General features: G+C 44.6%; 1 protein-coding gene across 6 annotated transcripts in view; it reads left to right on the top strand.

Moving 5' to 3' along the window:
* The window catches only part of PTPRF (protein tyrosine phosphatase receptor type F), a 746,312-nt gene that overhangs the window by 698,169 nt on the left and 34,537 nt on the right, over window positions 1-13,606 (top strand). The gene's annotated exons all lie outside the window — the stretch shown is intronic.

The following is a 13,606-nucleotide window of genomic DNA, read 5'->3' as shown; positions in this document are numbered from 1 at the left end:
AATTCAAGAGAAGTTCACCGAAAGTCGACCGTAGTTCAGGAAATATCTGAAGACGGTACCGGAGAAGTTTTGTTAGAATGGCAAGGTACTCTCATTGATGTGTGTAATGGGGCTCCCTGTACGTGGTGATGGAGAAGACACCATTCCAGTTTTGCAAAAACTGTCCCCATAAGTTTGATCAAAAAGACCAACACCTAGTCTACAACCTCTGCCTGCCGGTAGATCACCGGAGTAGGACTGCAACGCCTGTTCAGCGCTTACCCTGAAGAATTTGAGGGTAAGAGAGCGGTAGAGAAGAGCCCACCATCACATGCAGGGCCAACAGCCCTCCCATCTCTGCGCGACATGGGCCTCTCAAACGACAGAGGAGAATATCGCAGCAGGACCAAGAGATATGGAGGTGAAGATCATGGATGTCGACATACAAGGGGACAAGAAGACATCTCAAGCTGAAGTTAGAGAACCATTGTCCTTGAAGACATTACCTGAGTTGCGAAAATCTGACTCTAAATCCTTGAAGGATGCATCGGCGTCAAAAGTACTCCATGACCGCAGGTACCACCAGAGAGAAAAGTACTCTTGAATCCTTGGTAAAGAACACTGCAGTGGTAAAGACCACAGAAAAATCCAAGATGTTGAAGGACAGTCAAAGAAAAGACGCATAGACCTTGAAACAGGAGCGGTCAAGAATAGAGCAACACGGTGCTCTGGACATGTCTTATAAGGACTCTTCGCCGACGAAGAGAAAGCCCGACAATCTCCACATTGAACAACAAGCGGCCGAAATAAAGAGAAATAAAAGGCGGCTCAAGGCCAACATGGCAATTCTTCTACAAAAGAACGAAGACTTTGACGAAAGTCTGAAAAATGTATGAATCCCAACAAAGTCTTCAACATCAAAGGATCAAGGTGACAAGTCTCGAGGAAATAGTGACCTTGAATTCCTGAACCGCAAGAAGATCCAGAAGAAGAAATAGTCTATGCAGAGGAGGAGGAACAGATCTACCAAGGTTCTGAGGCTTTAGAGTACCAGGAGACACAATGGCAGGACCTTCAAGCAGATCACCTGAAGATGTAGACCTTTATCCTTCAAGACCATCACCACCTAACTGGATTGGGGTTTACAACTTAGTAATAAAGAAGGCAGCAGAGAAATATGGGGTGCAGTTGGGAGGAGAACCCCCAATCATGGTTTCTATTAGAGAGACTCCTGCCGACACAATCAATGAATCTATTTTTGCCCATGCTCCGAAGTGTATTTGATCAAGGAAAGGGGGCATTTGAAGAGCCTGCAGCATGAACAGCAGTTACTCCTATGGCAGGGAAGAAATATAAACTCTTCCAAAGATCCAACTTACATAAAAGGTACAGTTCCAGCAGATTCAATAATATCAACTGCTAGGAAGTGAGCTAGTGTCCCAAGCACAACAGGACCTCTTCCAGACAAGGAGAGTAAGCGGATGGACCTCATGTGTTGAAGGTTGAAAGAAGTGCGGCAAATCAGTGGCGTATTGCAAATTCTAACACACTACTCCATCGTCATGCCTGCCAACGTTGGGAGGAAATAGAAGAACCGGTGAGACACCTCCCTGAGCATTTCCAAAGGAGGGCAGCACACCTTGTCGAGGATTACAAGAACATCGCCAATACTTGTTAAACCCTGCCCTGGATACAGCTGATACTTCAAGCAGGCAGATGATGATCGGCATTACAGAGCGACGCCGTGCCTGGATGAGAATTTCAAGCTTTAAACCTGAAGTACAAACACAATAAATGCACCATTCAGAGGGAAACAACTATTCGGGAGTGCGGCCAATAAGACTCTGAATCAGTTGAAAAAAGATAGCGAAACAGCAAAGTCGATGGGGTCTCTGCAGTTCAGAGGCAATATGCGTAGGGGATCAGTACCCGTGCGAAGACCCACAGGAAGGGGCACCTTCCATCCTGGTACATCCCATCAGGCATACCAACCGACATATCAGAGAGGTAGTCAGTCAAAGCAACAACAAGAAAATTAGCTGTACCAGCAGGGAAGGCAGTCCCTTCGCGGACACACATGTGGAAGAGGAAACCACAAATGGGAGGAGCACACCCGCAAATAGGTGACTTATCAAAGATCGGAAAGGGGACGCTACAAACATCCAGTGCAATAACAGAACAACAAACATACAAGAGTGCAGGAAATAGAACATCAAGAACGTCTACATTCAACACCAGTAGGAGACAGAATCAAGAACCTCCTTCAGCAGTAGAGGACCATCACTTCAGACAAATGGGTTTTAAATATAATACAGATATTGATTGGATTAGACAAGACACCTCCATGCAAGGGACCAATGAGAAAGATGCATTCAAAAGAGGAGGCATCCGTCTACTCAAGGAAGTAGAGGAAATGTTGGCAAAGAATGCTACAGATTAGGGCCAAAGATAGCAATAAACAAAGAAAACGACTCCACATATTTCCTAATTCCAAAGGAACACATCGATCAATACAGGACTAAAGATTTTTAAACAAATGTATAAAAACGCAAATGTTCAAAATGACAACCCTGCAAGAGGTAATACCACAACTGCAAGTCGGGGATTACAAGACAACAATAGATTTAAAGGACACTTATTCACACATTCCCATGAACACAGGCCACAAACAATTCCTCAGATTTGTGGTAGACAAAATACACTACCAATTCAAGGTGCTGGCATTCAGACTAAAACTGGCACCAAGAGTATTCACAAAGTGTCTAGCCGCAGTAGCAGCGTACCTTCGAAGGCAAGGCATACATGTTATCCCTACTTAAACGACTGGCTGGTAAGCGTAAACTCACACAAAAATGCAAAGATCAGTCGGCAAGTAATCAGAAGGGTTCTCAATAAACATGGAGAAGTCAACTCCTGAACCAGAACAAGAGAAACTGTTCTTGGGGGCCAGGGTACATTCAATTTAGTGGAAAGTATTCTTCAGCGAGAAGGGAACAGAAGCGCTGTTGAAGAAAATACAGCTGTACTGGAAGCGTCAAGCTCTGGCAGTGAGGATGGTGGGGAAGCTACTAGGAATGATGGCTTCCTGCATCCTGTTGATACCAAACACAAGACTTCACATGAGACCATTTTAGGGATGGCTGCAAAACCAATGGTCAAAGGTAACCGGGAGTTGGGATGATCTAGTGGTTGTGACGTAAAGGATAGAGGAGGAGATAGCGTGGTGGACCAGATCACATATAAGACAAGGAAGAACATTTACACAACCAACTCCAACCATAACAGATGCCTCACAGATGGCATGGGGAGCACACATGAACAATCTTAAGGTAAGGGGAGTCTGGAAAGAGCAGGATGCAGTATAACACATCAACGTCTTGGAACTAAAGACAGTATTCCTAGCCTTAAAAGCCTTTCAAAAAGAGCTGTGGGGAAAACCAATATTGATCCAAAAGGACAACACAGCCACCATGTTTTACATAAACAGGGTGGGCGCAGTCTTTACCACTGTCAAGATTAGCACCAGTACTGTGGAACTGGCCTAGTCAAAGGAAGATGGAGATCGTAGCAGTCCATGTACCAGGAACAGAGAATGTCGAGGCAGACAGATTGAGCAGACAAGCCTCATGGTCTCACGAATGTGAACTGAATCAAATAGTACTCAAGAGGATCTTTCAGAAATGGAGAACACCAGAAATAAATCTATTTGCAACACCACAGAACGTGAAATGCCAACGCTTTGCCTGCAGACATTATCACCAGTCCATGGGGGGGTGCACTGTCGATAGATTGGTTAGGGTGATTTGCGTACACTGATACCACTACTTCAGAGTCATCAGCAAATGCAAGATTAGCTGCATGATCCCGATACTAATTGCACCAGTGGGCGAGACAGACTTTGTTCTCTAAACTAATAGAACTATCCCAGGGGTGTAGTTACAAATTATCAGTCAGGCGAGATCTGTTGTCAATGCAAGAAGGAAGGGTGCTTAACCCAGAACTGGCGTCTTTGGCAGCATGGCTCCTAAAGGCTTAGAATTTGGACACCTGAAGTTACCGGAAAGGACAATGGCGGTCTTAAGAGAGGCAAGAAACCAACAACTAGAAAGTGTAATATGGCTAAATGGAAAAAATACTCACTCAGGTGTCTTAAGGAAAGGATGATTACGGTAGAACACAGTAAATAAGACCGTGCTAAAGTACTGAACACTTCTTCTAGACTGTAAGCTGACTTATGCATCTTTAAATGTTTTTTTAGCAGCAAAAGTGGCATACACAAGGGGCCACATTGGAGAGGTTTCTTCACAGCACCAGTTAAGTGGTGCCTAGAAGGAGCAAAAAGTGCACCTCCAGAAAATGTACCCACATGTGATTTAAGTATAGTGCTCACACAATTGATGAAGGTACCTTTTGAATGATTACACAAGGCTACATTACAAATGTTCACAGTAAAGACTGCCTTTTAGTGGCCATAACATCAATACGCAGTTAGTGAATTACAAGCGCTCACCTTATAATAGCCTCATTTCCAAGTTCACAGAATTGTCATAAAAACCGACCCGCAGTTCATGCCAAAGGTTATCTTACAGTTACAAATGAAACAAAGTGTACAGATACCAAGTTTCTTTCAGAAACCATAGATGTACGGAGAGAGAACATTACACACTTTGGACCCAAGACGTGTGGTAATGTATGACATCGAAAAAACCAAAGAACAGCTCTTTGTGTCATTTGCAAATAGTTTTCTAGGAAGACCAGTTTCTAAGAACACAATTGGAAGATGGATAGCACAAGCTACACAGCTGTGTCACGAGTGCAGGAGAGACACTACAAAACACTCCTGGTGCACACTCAGCAAGAGAGAAAGGAGCAGCCATTGCTTTCCTAGCAAATTTTCCATTACAAGACATTTGTGTGGCAGAACATGGGCATCAGTGCACACGTTCACAAGACAATTGTGTAGCTATTCAGATGAACAAGGAAGCACAAGTAGGAAAAAGGCCTCACCAAATCCATTTTCAAATCGATGCTCATCTTCAATCCACCACCACTGTAACAAACCGCTACAAAATCTAAGCACAGGATGCGAATCTAGAAAAGATTCATGCTGCAAAAAGTATAGTTTCTTACCTGTCTTACCCACCCACCTATGCCAAGAAGATAAAAGGAGGGAACCGCATACAAAAAAAAATAATCTGAGATGACGACCAAAGGTGGTGACAATGTCACAAAGGGACACCAAATGGAGGTCCATCAATGTCCTCCAAAATCAAAAAGCATAGAAGGACAACGTTTTTTAGGGAGAATTCCAGACCCAACCACTAAGTGGTGGAATAATGCACAGCATGTCAAACAAGAAAATTCTTAAAGCTGCAAAACTACACCGACCGGTAAGAAATGATAAATTTTCGCGCAACGTTTCGGTGCCCCAATGTCTCTTAATGTTATGGTCCCTCAATCGAATCCCGTCGTCCATTTTGTTGGCATCCCACATGGGGCTTTAGCCCTTTCGGGCTTCTACCGTCGAGTCTTGCACTTGAGAATTCTAGAACCATGATGGAAAAGACAGCCTTTTGTTACTGTCCACAGTACCATTTGAAGTACTCGTGGGCAGATCAACACATGGTCTACAACCTATGCCTGTCTCGAGAGCATAACGTGGGCTCCTGCTCCACCTGCCTTGCATTCCAGTCCAAAAAGACAATTCAGAATCATCGTTTATGTTGACTTGCTTAGCGTGCCATGGAGCAACATCGTTACGGTGATACCCCCGACATCTTCGGGGAAGATGTTGAAAAAGATGGAGATGTTGAACAGGCCACATCATTCAGCCCTAAACCTGAATCGCTGTCAAACTCTGAGGTCCAAGATCCCCAGCTGATGTCAGCCCAGCGCCATAAGACAACTACTGTGAGTTCCAGTGTACACCAAGGCACTCACTGCCTCTCCGGGGGACAAGCATCGAGCCCAAACTCTGGATACAACCTCCCAGCCTTGGCCGACACCCATCTTAGGCTTCTGAGATGGCTCCGACACCGAGCCAGCTGCATGCGACCTGTCCCTCCTCGATGCCAAAAGCTCCAACAGTGCCCTTGGGTGACTTGACATCGCCTCAAAGTACTCCTTGGAGCTGAAACAACGGTTGGCATGGAAAACTGCCTTGAAGCCAAAACAGACTTTGGCGTCCAGTCGCCCATCAAAGGCAGACTCCGAAGTTCAGAAGCTACCTATCTTACAGCGACTTCGAGAGGAGTTGGACTCTAGGCCGTGAGGGCTGTTTGTCCATTTTCACACCTGGCAAAATCAGTGCCGAGCCCGCACCACAGGTGCAGGAGACTCTTCCCTGCAAGAGGAAGCTCACTTTTGAAGAGCACCTGGTGTTGGAAGCCCCACCACCTCCAAAGCAGAAGAAACGCCAAAACAGGGGCACCAGTCTGCTGCCCCAAGACCTGCTTTTCCATCTCTTTGTCCTCACTTTCCTCCTCAACCACCTCCACCATCTCAAACTCCTCCTCCCCCTTCACCACCAAAGGGGTTTCCGTTTTCACCACAGGGATCTACACATTCATCTTATGGGGGGAAGCCGCCCACCCTTTGATTCCTATGACGCTCCGTACAACGGGAAGCCCAGGATGACCGTTGGGATGATTATGGGGTTGTCGTCCACGCATGTGCCCCCCCCCCACGTGCAAATGACCCTGTCCTGTACCCTGACAAGCGTTCCCGTCCTGATGATACCACCTCATATCATGAGGTTATCCACAGGGCAGCCACTTGTCAGCCACTTGTCACAAGGTAGACTTACACACCGCACCAGAAGAGGACGACTAATTTGTGGAGGCGCTCTTCCACACCCAGCGTGCCACTCAATTCTTGCCTATGCTTAGGGGAATGCTTAAACCTAAGCAGGAGGTATTTAAGGACCCAGTCGAGGCCAGGGTTGTCACCCTGAGGGTTGACAAAAAATGTAAGCCCTCTCCTTCTGACCCACTCTACATTAGAGGCCAGCTCCTGCCAGATTCTGTGGTGGGGCATGCCGCCCAGAAAGAGGCCAGCATTCAGGACACTGGGGATGTCTAGCCCTCTTACAAGGAAAGTAAAAAGATCACGGCGGTGAGGAAGAGAATTGACTCGCAATCAGTGACTCATTGGCGTATCTCTAATGCTTTGGGGTTATTGGCGGGGTATGGCCATGCCCAGTGGGAGGAAAAGGGGAAGATCATACTATACAGTATCTCCCCGACCAATACTGAGAGCGGCCGTAGAAGATTGTCTCTGAAGGGCAGACTGGCTCCAGAGGTGTGCGCTGGATGCGGCCGACACCGCTGCCCGGGGCATCCATTCCAGCATCCTAATCCACAGGCATGCTTGGTTACATAACTCTAGCTTTAAGCCAGAAATCCAGCAGCATCTGATCAACATGCTGTTTGATGGCGAATGCCTCTTCGGCCCACAAGTTGATCAGATGCTGGAGGAAATAAAGGACACTGGTACGGCCAAAGCAGTGAGTGATCTCCGGTCTCCATCGCCCATTCCACTTTTTGCTGCTCATAATTTCATGACTGTGTGAAGGTTACCTCCACGGAGGCTTCCTCCTTCTAGTGAGAGCAGCACCCCAGACCTCCAGAGGATATTCCACTGACCCCTAGAGGGGAAACAAAGGCTGAGGTAGAGGTGGCACAGCCAAGGGATCTTCCCCCGCTAAGCAGTGACTCCCTCTGCTATCCCCGATCACACAGCACCTGTCCGAGGACATCTGCAGGGGTTCCTTCCACAATGGTGAAAAATCACCTCAGACCAGTGGGTCCTGTCCATTGTAGAGCAGGGCTTTTGCCTGGAGCTCATTGCCCCACTACTAAATATATCACCCGCAAACACTCCTGTTCCCCCCCAACACCAGAGGCTCCTCCAAGAGGAGGTGGATGCTCTCTTACTCAGAGGAACGATGGTCAGTTCGGCCACAACAACGCGGCGGAGTGGGCTCCCTGTACTCCCCATTCTCTGAGAAATACAGATCCCGGAGGCCAATTACAGACCCCTGACCCCTCAACAAGCAAATTCTGTTGGAGCATTTCCTCATGGTCACACCCCAGGACGTCATACCATCACTGCGGCAAAGGTGACTTTGTGACCGCTCTCGACTTGAAGAATGACTTATTTCCACATCCTGATCCACCCTGCACATCGCCGCTCCCACAGATTCATGGTAAGTGCACAGCCCTTGCAGTTCAAAGTTCTGCCTTTCTGGATTACCACCGCGCCCAGAGTCTTCTCCAAATGTCTGGCAGTGGCAGTCTCTCATCGCCGGTGGCCGCAACTGTTGAGGGTTTGTGGACTCCCCTGCAACAGACTTCACATAAACTACCTGGGTTTGTTGGCAGTTCAATTGGCTCTCAAGGCCTTTGTCTGCCATGTGGACCACAACAGTCCTGACCAAAGCAGACAACATGACAGCCTTGTGCTGCCTACAGAAACAGGGGGGCACGCACTCTTCCCTACCGTCGGCGTTAGTGCAGCAAATTTAGTGCTAGGCGATCCAGCACAGGTTTCACTTGCTAGCGGATTAGTTTCCAGGAATGGACAATGACTTTGTAGACCTGCACGGCAGGATGCAGCAGCACGTCCATGCGCGAGAACTCCAGCTCGAAATCCTGCTCCCCTATTTTTGGCATTTGGGGTTTCCCGACCTAGATCTGTTCAAACATTAAAGATAATGGGGTAACCCAGTAACCCTCAGAACCTGGGCATTTGTGATAAAGGCAAAAAATGGTTATGTTGGGAATTGATAAGCTTAGTTAAATATGCAATAAATGCTAATTCTTATTAAGAAAATATTCATTCACAGAGCGAAAAAAGTGTACACACATGAACAAGAGGATTCAGAAATTAAATTATTTTTTACTCTATAATCAGTGTTCGGAAATTTTTCTCAAAAAGGTGTGCATTTACAGGTCTGACCAACCATAATACAAATACAACATAGAAACTTCAGTGCTTACATATACTCATTGACATAAAATCACATTTACCATATATACGAATAACAGAAATAACAAAAATAAAATAATACAGACAAAGTCCAAAATCAAGAGCATTAACCACAATTGGACATGATTTCCTAATTCTGATTGTGGAAGTGCGTGGACAATTTGGACAGAGTACGTCGACGTTTCGACCCTATATAGTAGTGCTGGGTTGTGTGCATCTAGAGCGGGTCTTCCTCAGGACAAAAAGTTGGGCTGGCTGCCTGGAGTCAGATTTGTATAGGATTTTAATTTCCTTATCTCTCATTAGGGATGTCAGCCGACATCTGAATTAATCAGGAATTCTTTACAGTCAATTATTCAACTGGCAAAGAGTGGTGCCGTCAAAACGATCGCCACTTAATAGTTTTCTCCGCAAAGACGTCTGTGTCCGTCTCACGCAGAGCGTGAGACGGACACTGATTATAGAGTAAAAAATAATTTAATTTCTGAATCCTCTTGTTCATGTGTGTACACTTTTTTCGCAGAGCGTGAGACGGACACAGACGTCTTTGCGGAGAAAACTATTAAGTGGCGATCGTTTTGACGGCACCACTCTTTGCCAGTTGAATAATTGACTGTAAAGAATTCCTGAATTCTGAATCCTCTTGTTCATGTGTGTACACTTTTTTCGCAGAGCGTGAGACGGACACAGACGTCTTTGCGGAGAAAACTATTAAGTGGCGATCGTTTTGACGGCACCACTCTTTGCCAGTTGAATAATTGACTGTAAAGAATTCCTGATTAATTCAGATGTCGGCTGACATCTCTAATGAGAGATAAGGAAATTAAAATCCTATACAAATCTGACTCCAGGCAGCCAGCCCAACTTTTTGTCCTGAGGAAGACCCGCTCTAGATGCACACAACCCAGCACTACTATATAGGGTCGAAACGTCGACGTACTCTGTCCAAATTGTCCACGCACTTCCACAATCAGAATTAGGAAATCATGTCCAATTGTGGTTAATGCTCTTGATTTTGGACTTTGTCTGTATTATTTTATTTTTGTTATTTCTGTTATTCGTATATATGGTAAATGTGATTTTATGTCAATGAGTATATGTAAGCACTGAAGTTTCTATGTTGTATTTGTATTATGGTTGGTCAGACCTGTAAATGCACACCTTTTTGAGAGAAAAATTTCCGAACACTGATTATAGAGTAAAAAATAATTTAATTTCTGAATCCTCTTGTTCATGTGTGTACACTTTTTTCGCTCTGTGAATGAATATTTTCTTAATAAGAATTAGCATTTATTGCATATTTAACTAAGCTTATCAATTCCCAACAGAACCATTTTTTGCCTAGATCTGTTCAAAGACAAAAATGTCAAATGCTCGAACTCTGCCTCCAGGTTTCCTCACCACAGTCGATGGGCAATGCACTATGAATAAATTGGTCCGGGATATTTGCCTGTTTTTCAACCTCTCAATAGGCCAGACCTTCTAACGCAACACCGGGGCACTCCCAGGCACCCCAGCTCCAGGCAGCTAAACCTAGCTATATGGCTCCTGAAGTCCCAGAGTCTGGTTACCTGAATTTGCCCCCTGAGTGCATGATGATCCTCAAGGAGGCTTTCCGCCCCACTACTCGGGCCTGCTACATGGCTAAGTGGTAGAGGTTTGTCCACTGCTGCCTACCCAAACATGTTGACCCGCTAAAGCCAACATTGCAGAACACGGTTTGCTACTTGTTTCACTTGCAAGGCTCAGGTCTGGTTTACATATCCAGTCTTTAACATTTAGATTCAATGGCACCATACTTACTGATCACGGAGCACGCCTCCCTGTTCTGAGTTCTTGTTACTAAAGCTCTCATGGAAGCACTTAAGAGGGTTATCCCTCCTAGGTCACCCCCGTCTCCCTCCTGGAATCTCAACTTAGTCCTCAATAGACCCCATGTTTGAGGAGCTCTTTTAAAGGTTCACGCTGATAGAGTAGTTCTTAGAAATAACCCAAAGTTTCTACCTAAGGTGATGTCTCCTTTCACCTCAATCACCTTCACACACTAGACGTAAAGACGACTCTCGTACTACATTGATAGGACAAACCCGTTTCAGAAGGCACAACAGTTAGTTTTCGTCTACTCAAAACCACACAAAAGCAGAGCCATTTCAAAAGCAGGGATAGCTCGCTGGCAAGTGAAGTGTGTCCAAACCTGCTATCCCAAAGTCAAAAGGCAGCTCCCTCCTCCAAGGCCGAATTCTACATGTAAAAAAGCAGCCTCAATGGCTTTTCTGGGAAACATCCGAAAAGCTGGAATCTGTAGAGCCACCTGGTAAACACCAAACCCTACTGTGTGGATGTCCTAGCACAACAGCATGCCCAAGTGGACATTTCTAATGTTCTGAATCCTTCTCTGGCTGGCCACTGCTTTACATTCTGTGAAGGGCATGTGTATCTACAGCTATACATGCCACGAACAGAAAATTGTACCCTGTAAGCATCTGTTTGTGCTGTCAATTTGCATGTGCCACCCTCCTCGCTGTACCCCTTCGGCTGTTGGAGATATCTTTTTTTCTCTCTAACTTTTTTCCTTTACCATGGACATCTTAACGCATTCTCGTCCTCCATCTTCATCCTCACCCGCCGTGCAGGAAAATAATCTAACAATGGAGTTGATGCCCATGCGCACAACCAGTTAAGGTAGGAGTCGCTATACATCATGACTCGAAAGACTTCTTCAAAGAAAAACAAGTTGTTCATGTCCGTGCCTAACACTAGATGGCAGTAGCATGCAGAGCAAGAGAATCTACAGCACTACATGCCACAAACAGATGCTTACAGGGTAAGTAACGTTTTCCTTTTCAGCCAATTCTGCTGGCCCCACCGGTTCTCAGTAGATGCAAACAATCCAAGCACACTGATTCCCAATGCATGCATCTGGGCGTGAGGGAGCTGGTTTTCTCTTCTGATGGAGACGTCCATTACAACCAAGGCGCCCTGATTTCCGTTTTTACTGATAAATACAGACAGAAAAAGATTTATTTTCCTGTCTGTATTTATTTTTGATTTATTTTTAAATGCTGTCAGTCATGACTGCCAGGACAATACCTGGGCAGATTGACAGGCAAGGGTATAAAAAAAAATATAGGGACTTTAGTAAAGAGCCTTAAACATCAGTAGATTTGCACAAACCTGATACTAAAATTGACATATTTTCTTACAAGTGCATATTTTACCATCTGAGCATGTAAATACCAATGATACCGGTCAGGCGTTCAGGCACGAGTACACATTAACTGGTTAAAAAAAAAAAAGCAGATATATACACATTTCAGCTCCATTTTTTTCACAAAACCTAAAATCAATATAGATAAATACAGGTAAATTTAGCACAAAAAATATATGGATAAATTCAGACGGAAATGTCAAAAATATAAATACCATAAAACCAGGAGCCCTAATTACAACACACTGAAGATGTCTGCCACACCACAACATCCTGTCTAGGAATCAGGGTTCCATATACCACCAATATTCCAAATGTCTACATTCTCTAGCAAGGCTCCTGACCTCGTACAATTGTCACATTTAAACCTCTCATGGAGATTAGAAGATAAGAGGCAAGCAGTTAAGATCTCTTATTATGCAAAGTGACAGATATTTGAAGCTTTAGAAGGTGTTGCATGCCACAAACAACTATATTAGACAATTAACGTGCTGTAAATCATTAGTGTTTCCTAGATTGGAAGTCATCTTCCACTTCCATAACATGCCTATAATCCCTGCCTCACAAGATGTGTTGGGTAATAGAACTGCGTTGGGATAACAGCCTATGGGCCCAAGCGCTTCACCTCTAATGCAGGGTGGTAAAGAAGAGGGTATGCACACTTATATGACTTAAAAGGTACAGAGCGAGAGTGGGATAAGAACAGTAGGAGTGATCTGGGGATTGAGATATGGTGCTCTGAGGCAGAGTGGGCTCTAGGTGCCAAATGGCAAACTTCTGGAACTATTGCAGAGTCCCTTTAAACAACCAAAAGTCATCAGCATCTTCTTTAGGATGATGAGAGCCAAGAACCACCACAATCCTCACTGTGATAAAGCTGAAAAATAAATTGGGGTGAGGTAGGGACACGAGCTGCGAGGATCGTGGCCAGGAGGGAATGGCGGATAGCTCTTTTGATGGCCTGAATGATGGTTTGCCATGGGATCTGACCTGTGGATTGTGCCATTAGTCAGAGACCGTGTAAAATATCTATGACAACAACAGATAATTTACGTAAGGTAACAGTACTGGTAATGCCCCATTGCAGATGTGTGTGTGTGTGTGTGAGACCTAAATTCAGAGTAATAATTTATGCTGACAACTATGTTTAGAGTTGCAGGACTTTATCAGTTAGCAATATAAACATAAATTGGTATGGAATTTTTATATATTTTTTAGATTTCATATTTTGTATTCGCTTTTTTTATATATATTATTTTGTTTATATCAGATTTATTCTTTTCAAAGTTACTGTATTTGACTGATTCTTTTCTGTAATTTGGGGGGTTTTATTTTGTTGTACTTCTATTATTTTCTTGTCAAATGTTCTATTTCCTTCAATATTAGCTTGAATATTATTTTTATTACTTTATTTTCCAATACTTCAAGATT

Source organism: Triturus cristatus, chromosome 4_2 (genome assembly GCF_964204655.1).
Source record: "Triturus cristatus chromosome 4_2, aTriCri1.1, whole genome shotgun sequence".
In the NCBI taxonomy this organism is placed as follows: domain Eukaryota; kingdom Metazoa; phylum Chordata; class Amphibia; order Caudata; family Salamandridae; genus Triturus; species Triturus cristatus.
The sequence above is the reverse complement of the archived record's forward strand: the minus strand, read 5'-3'. Positions and strand labels throughout refer to the sequence as shown.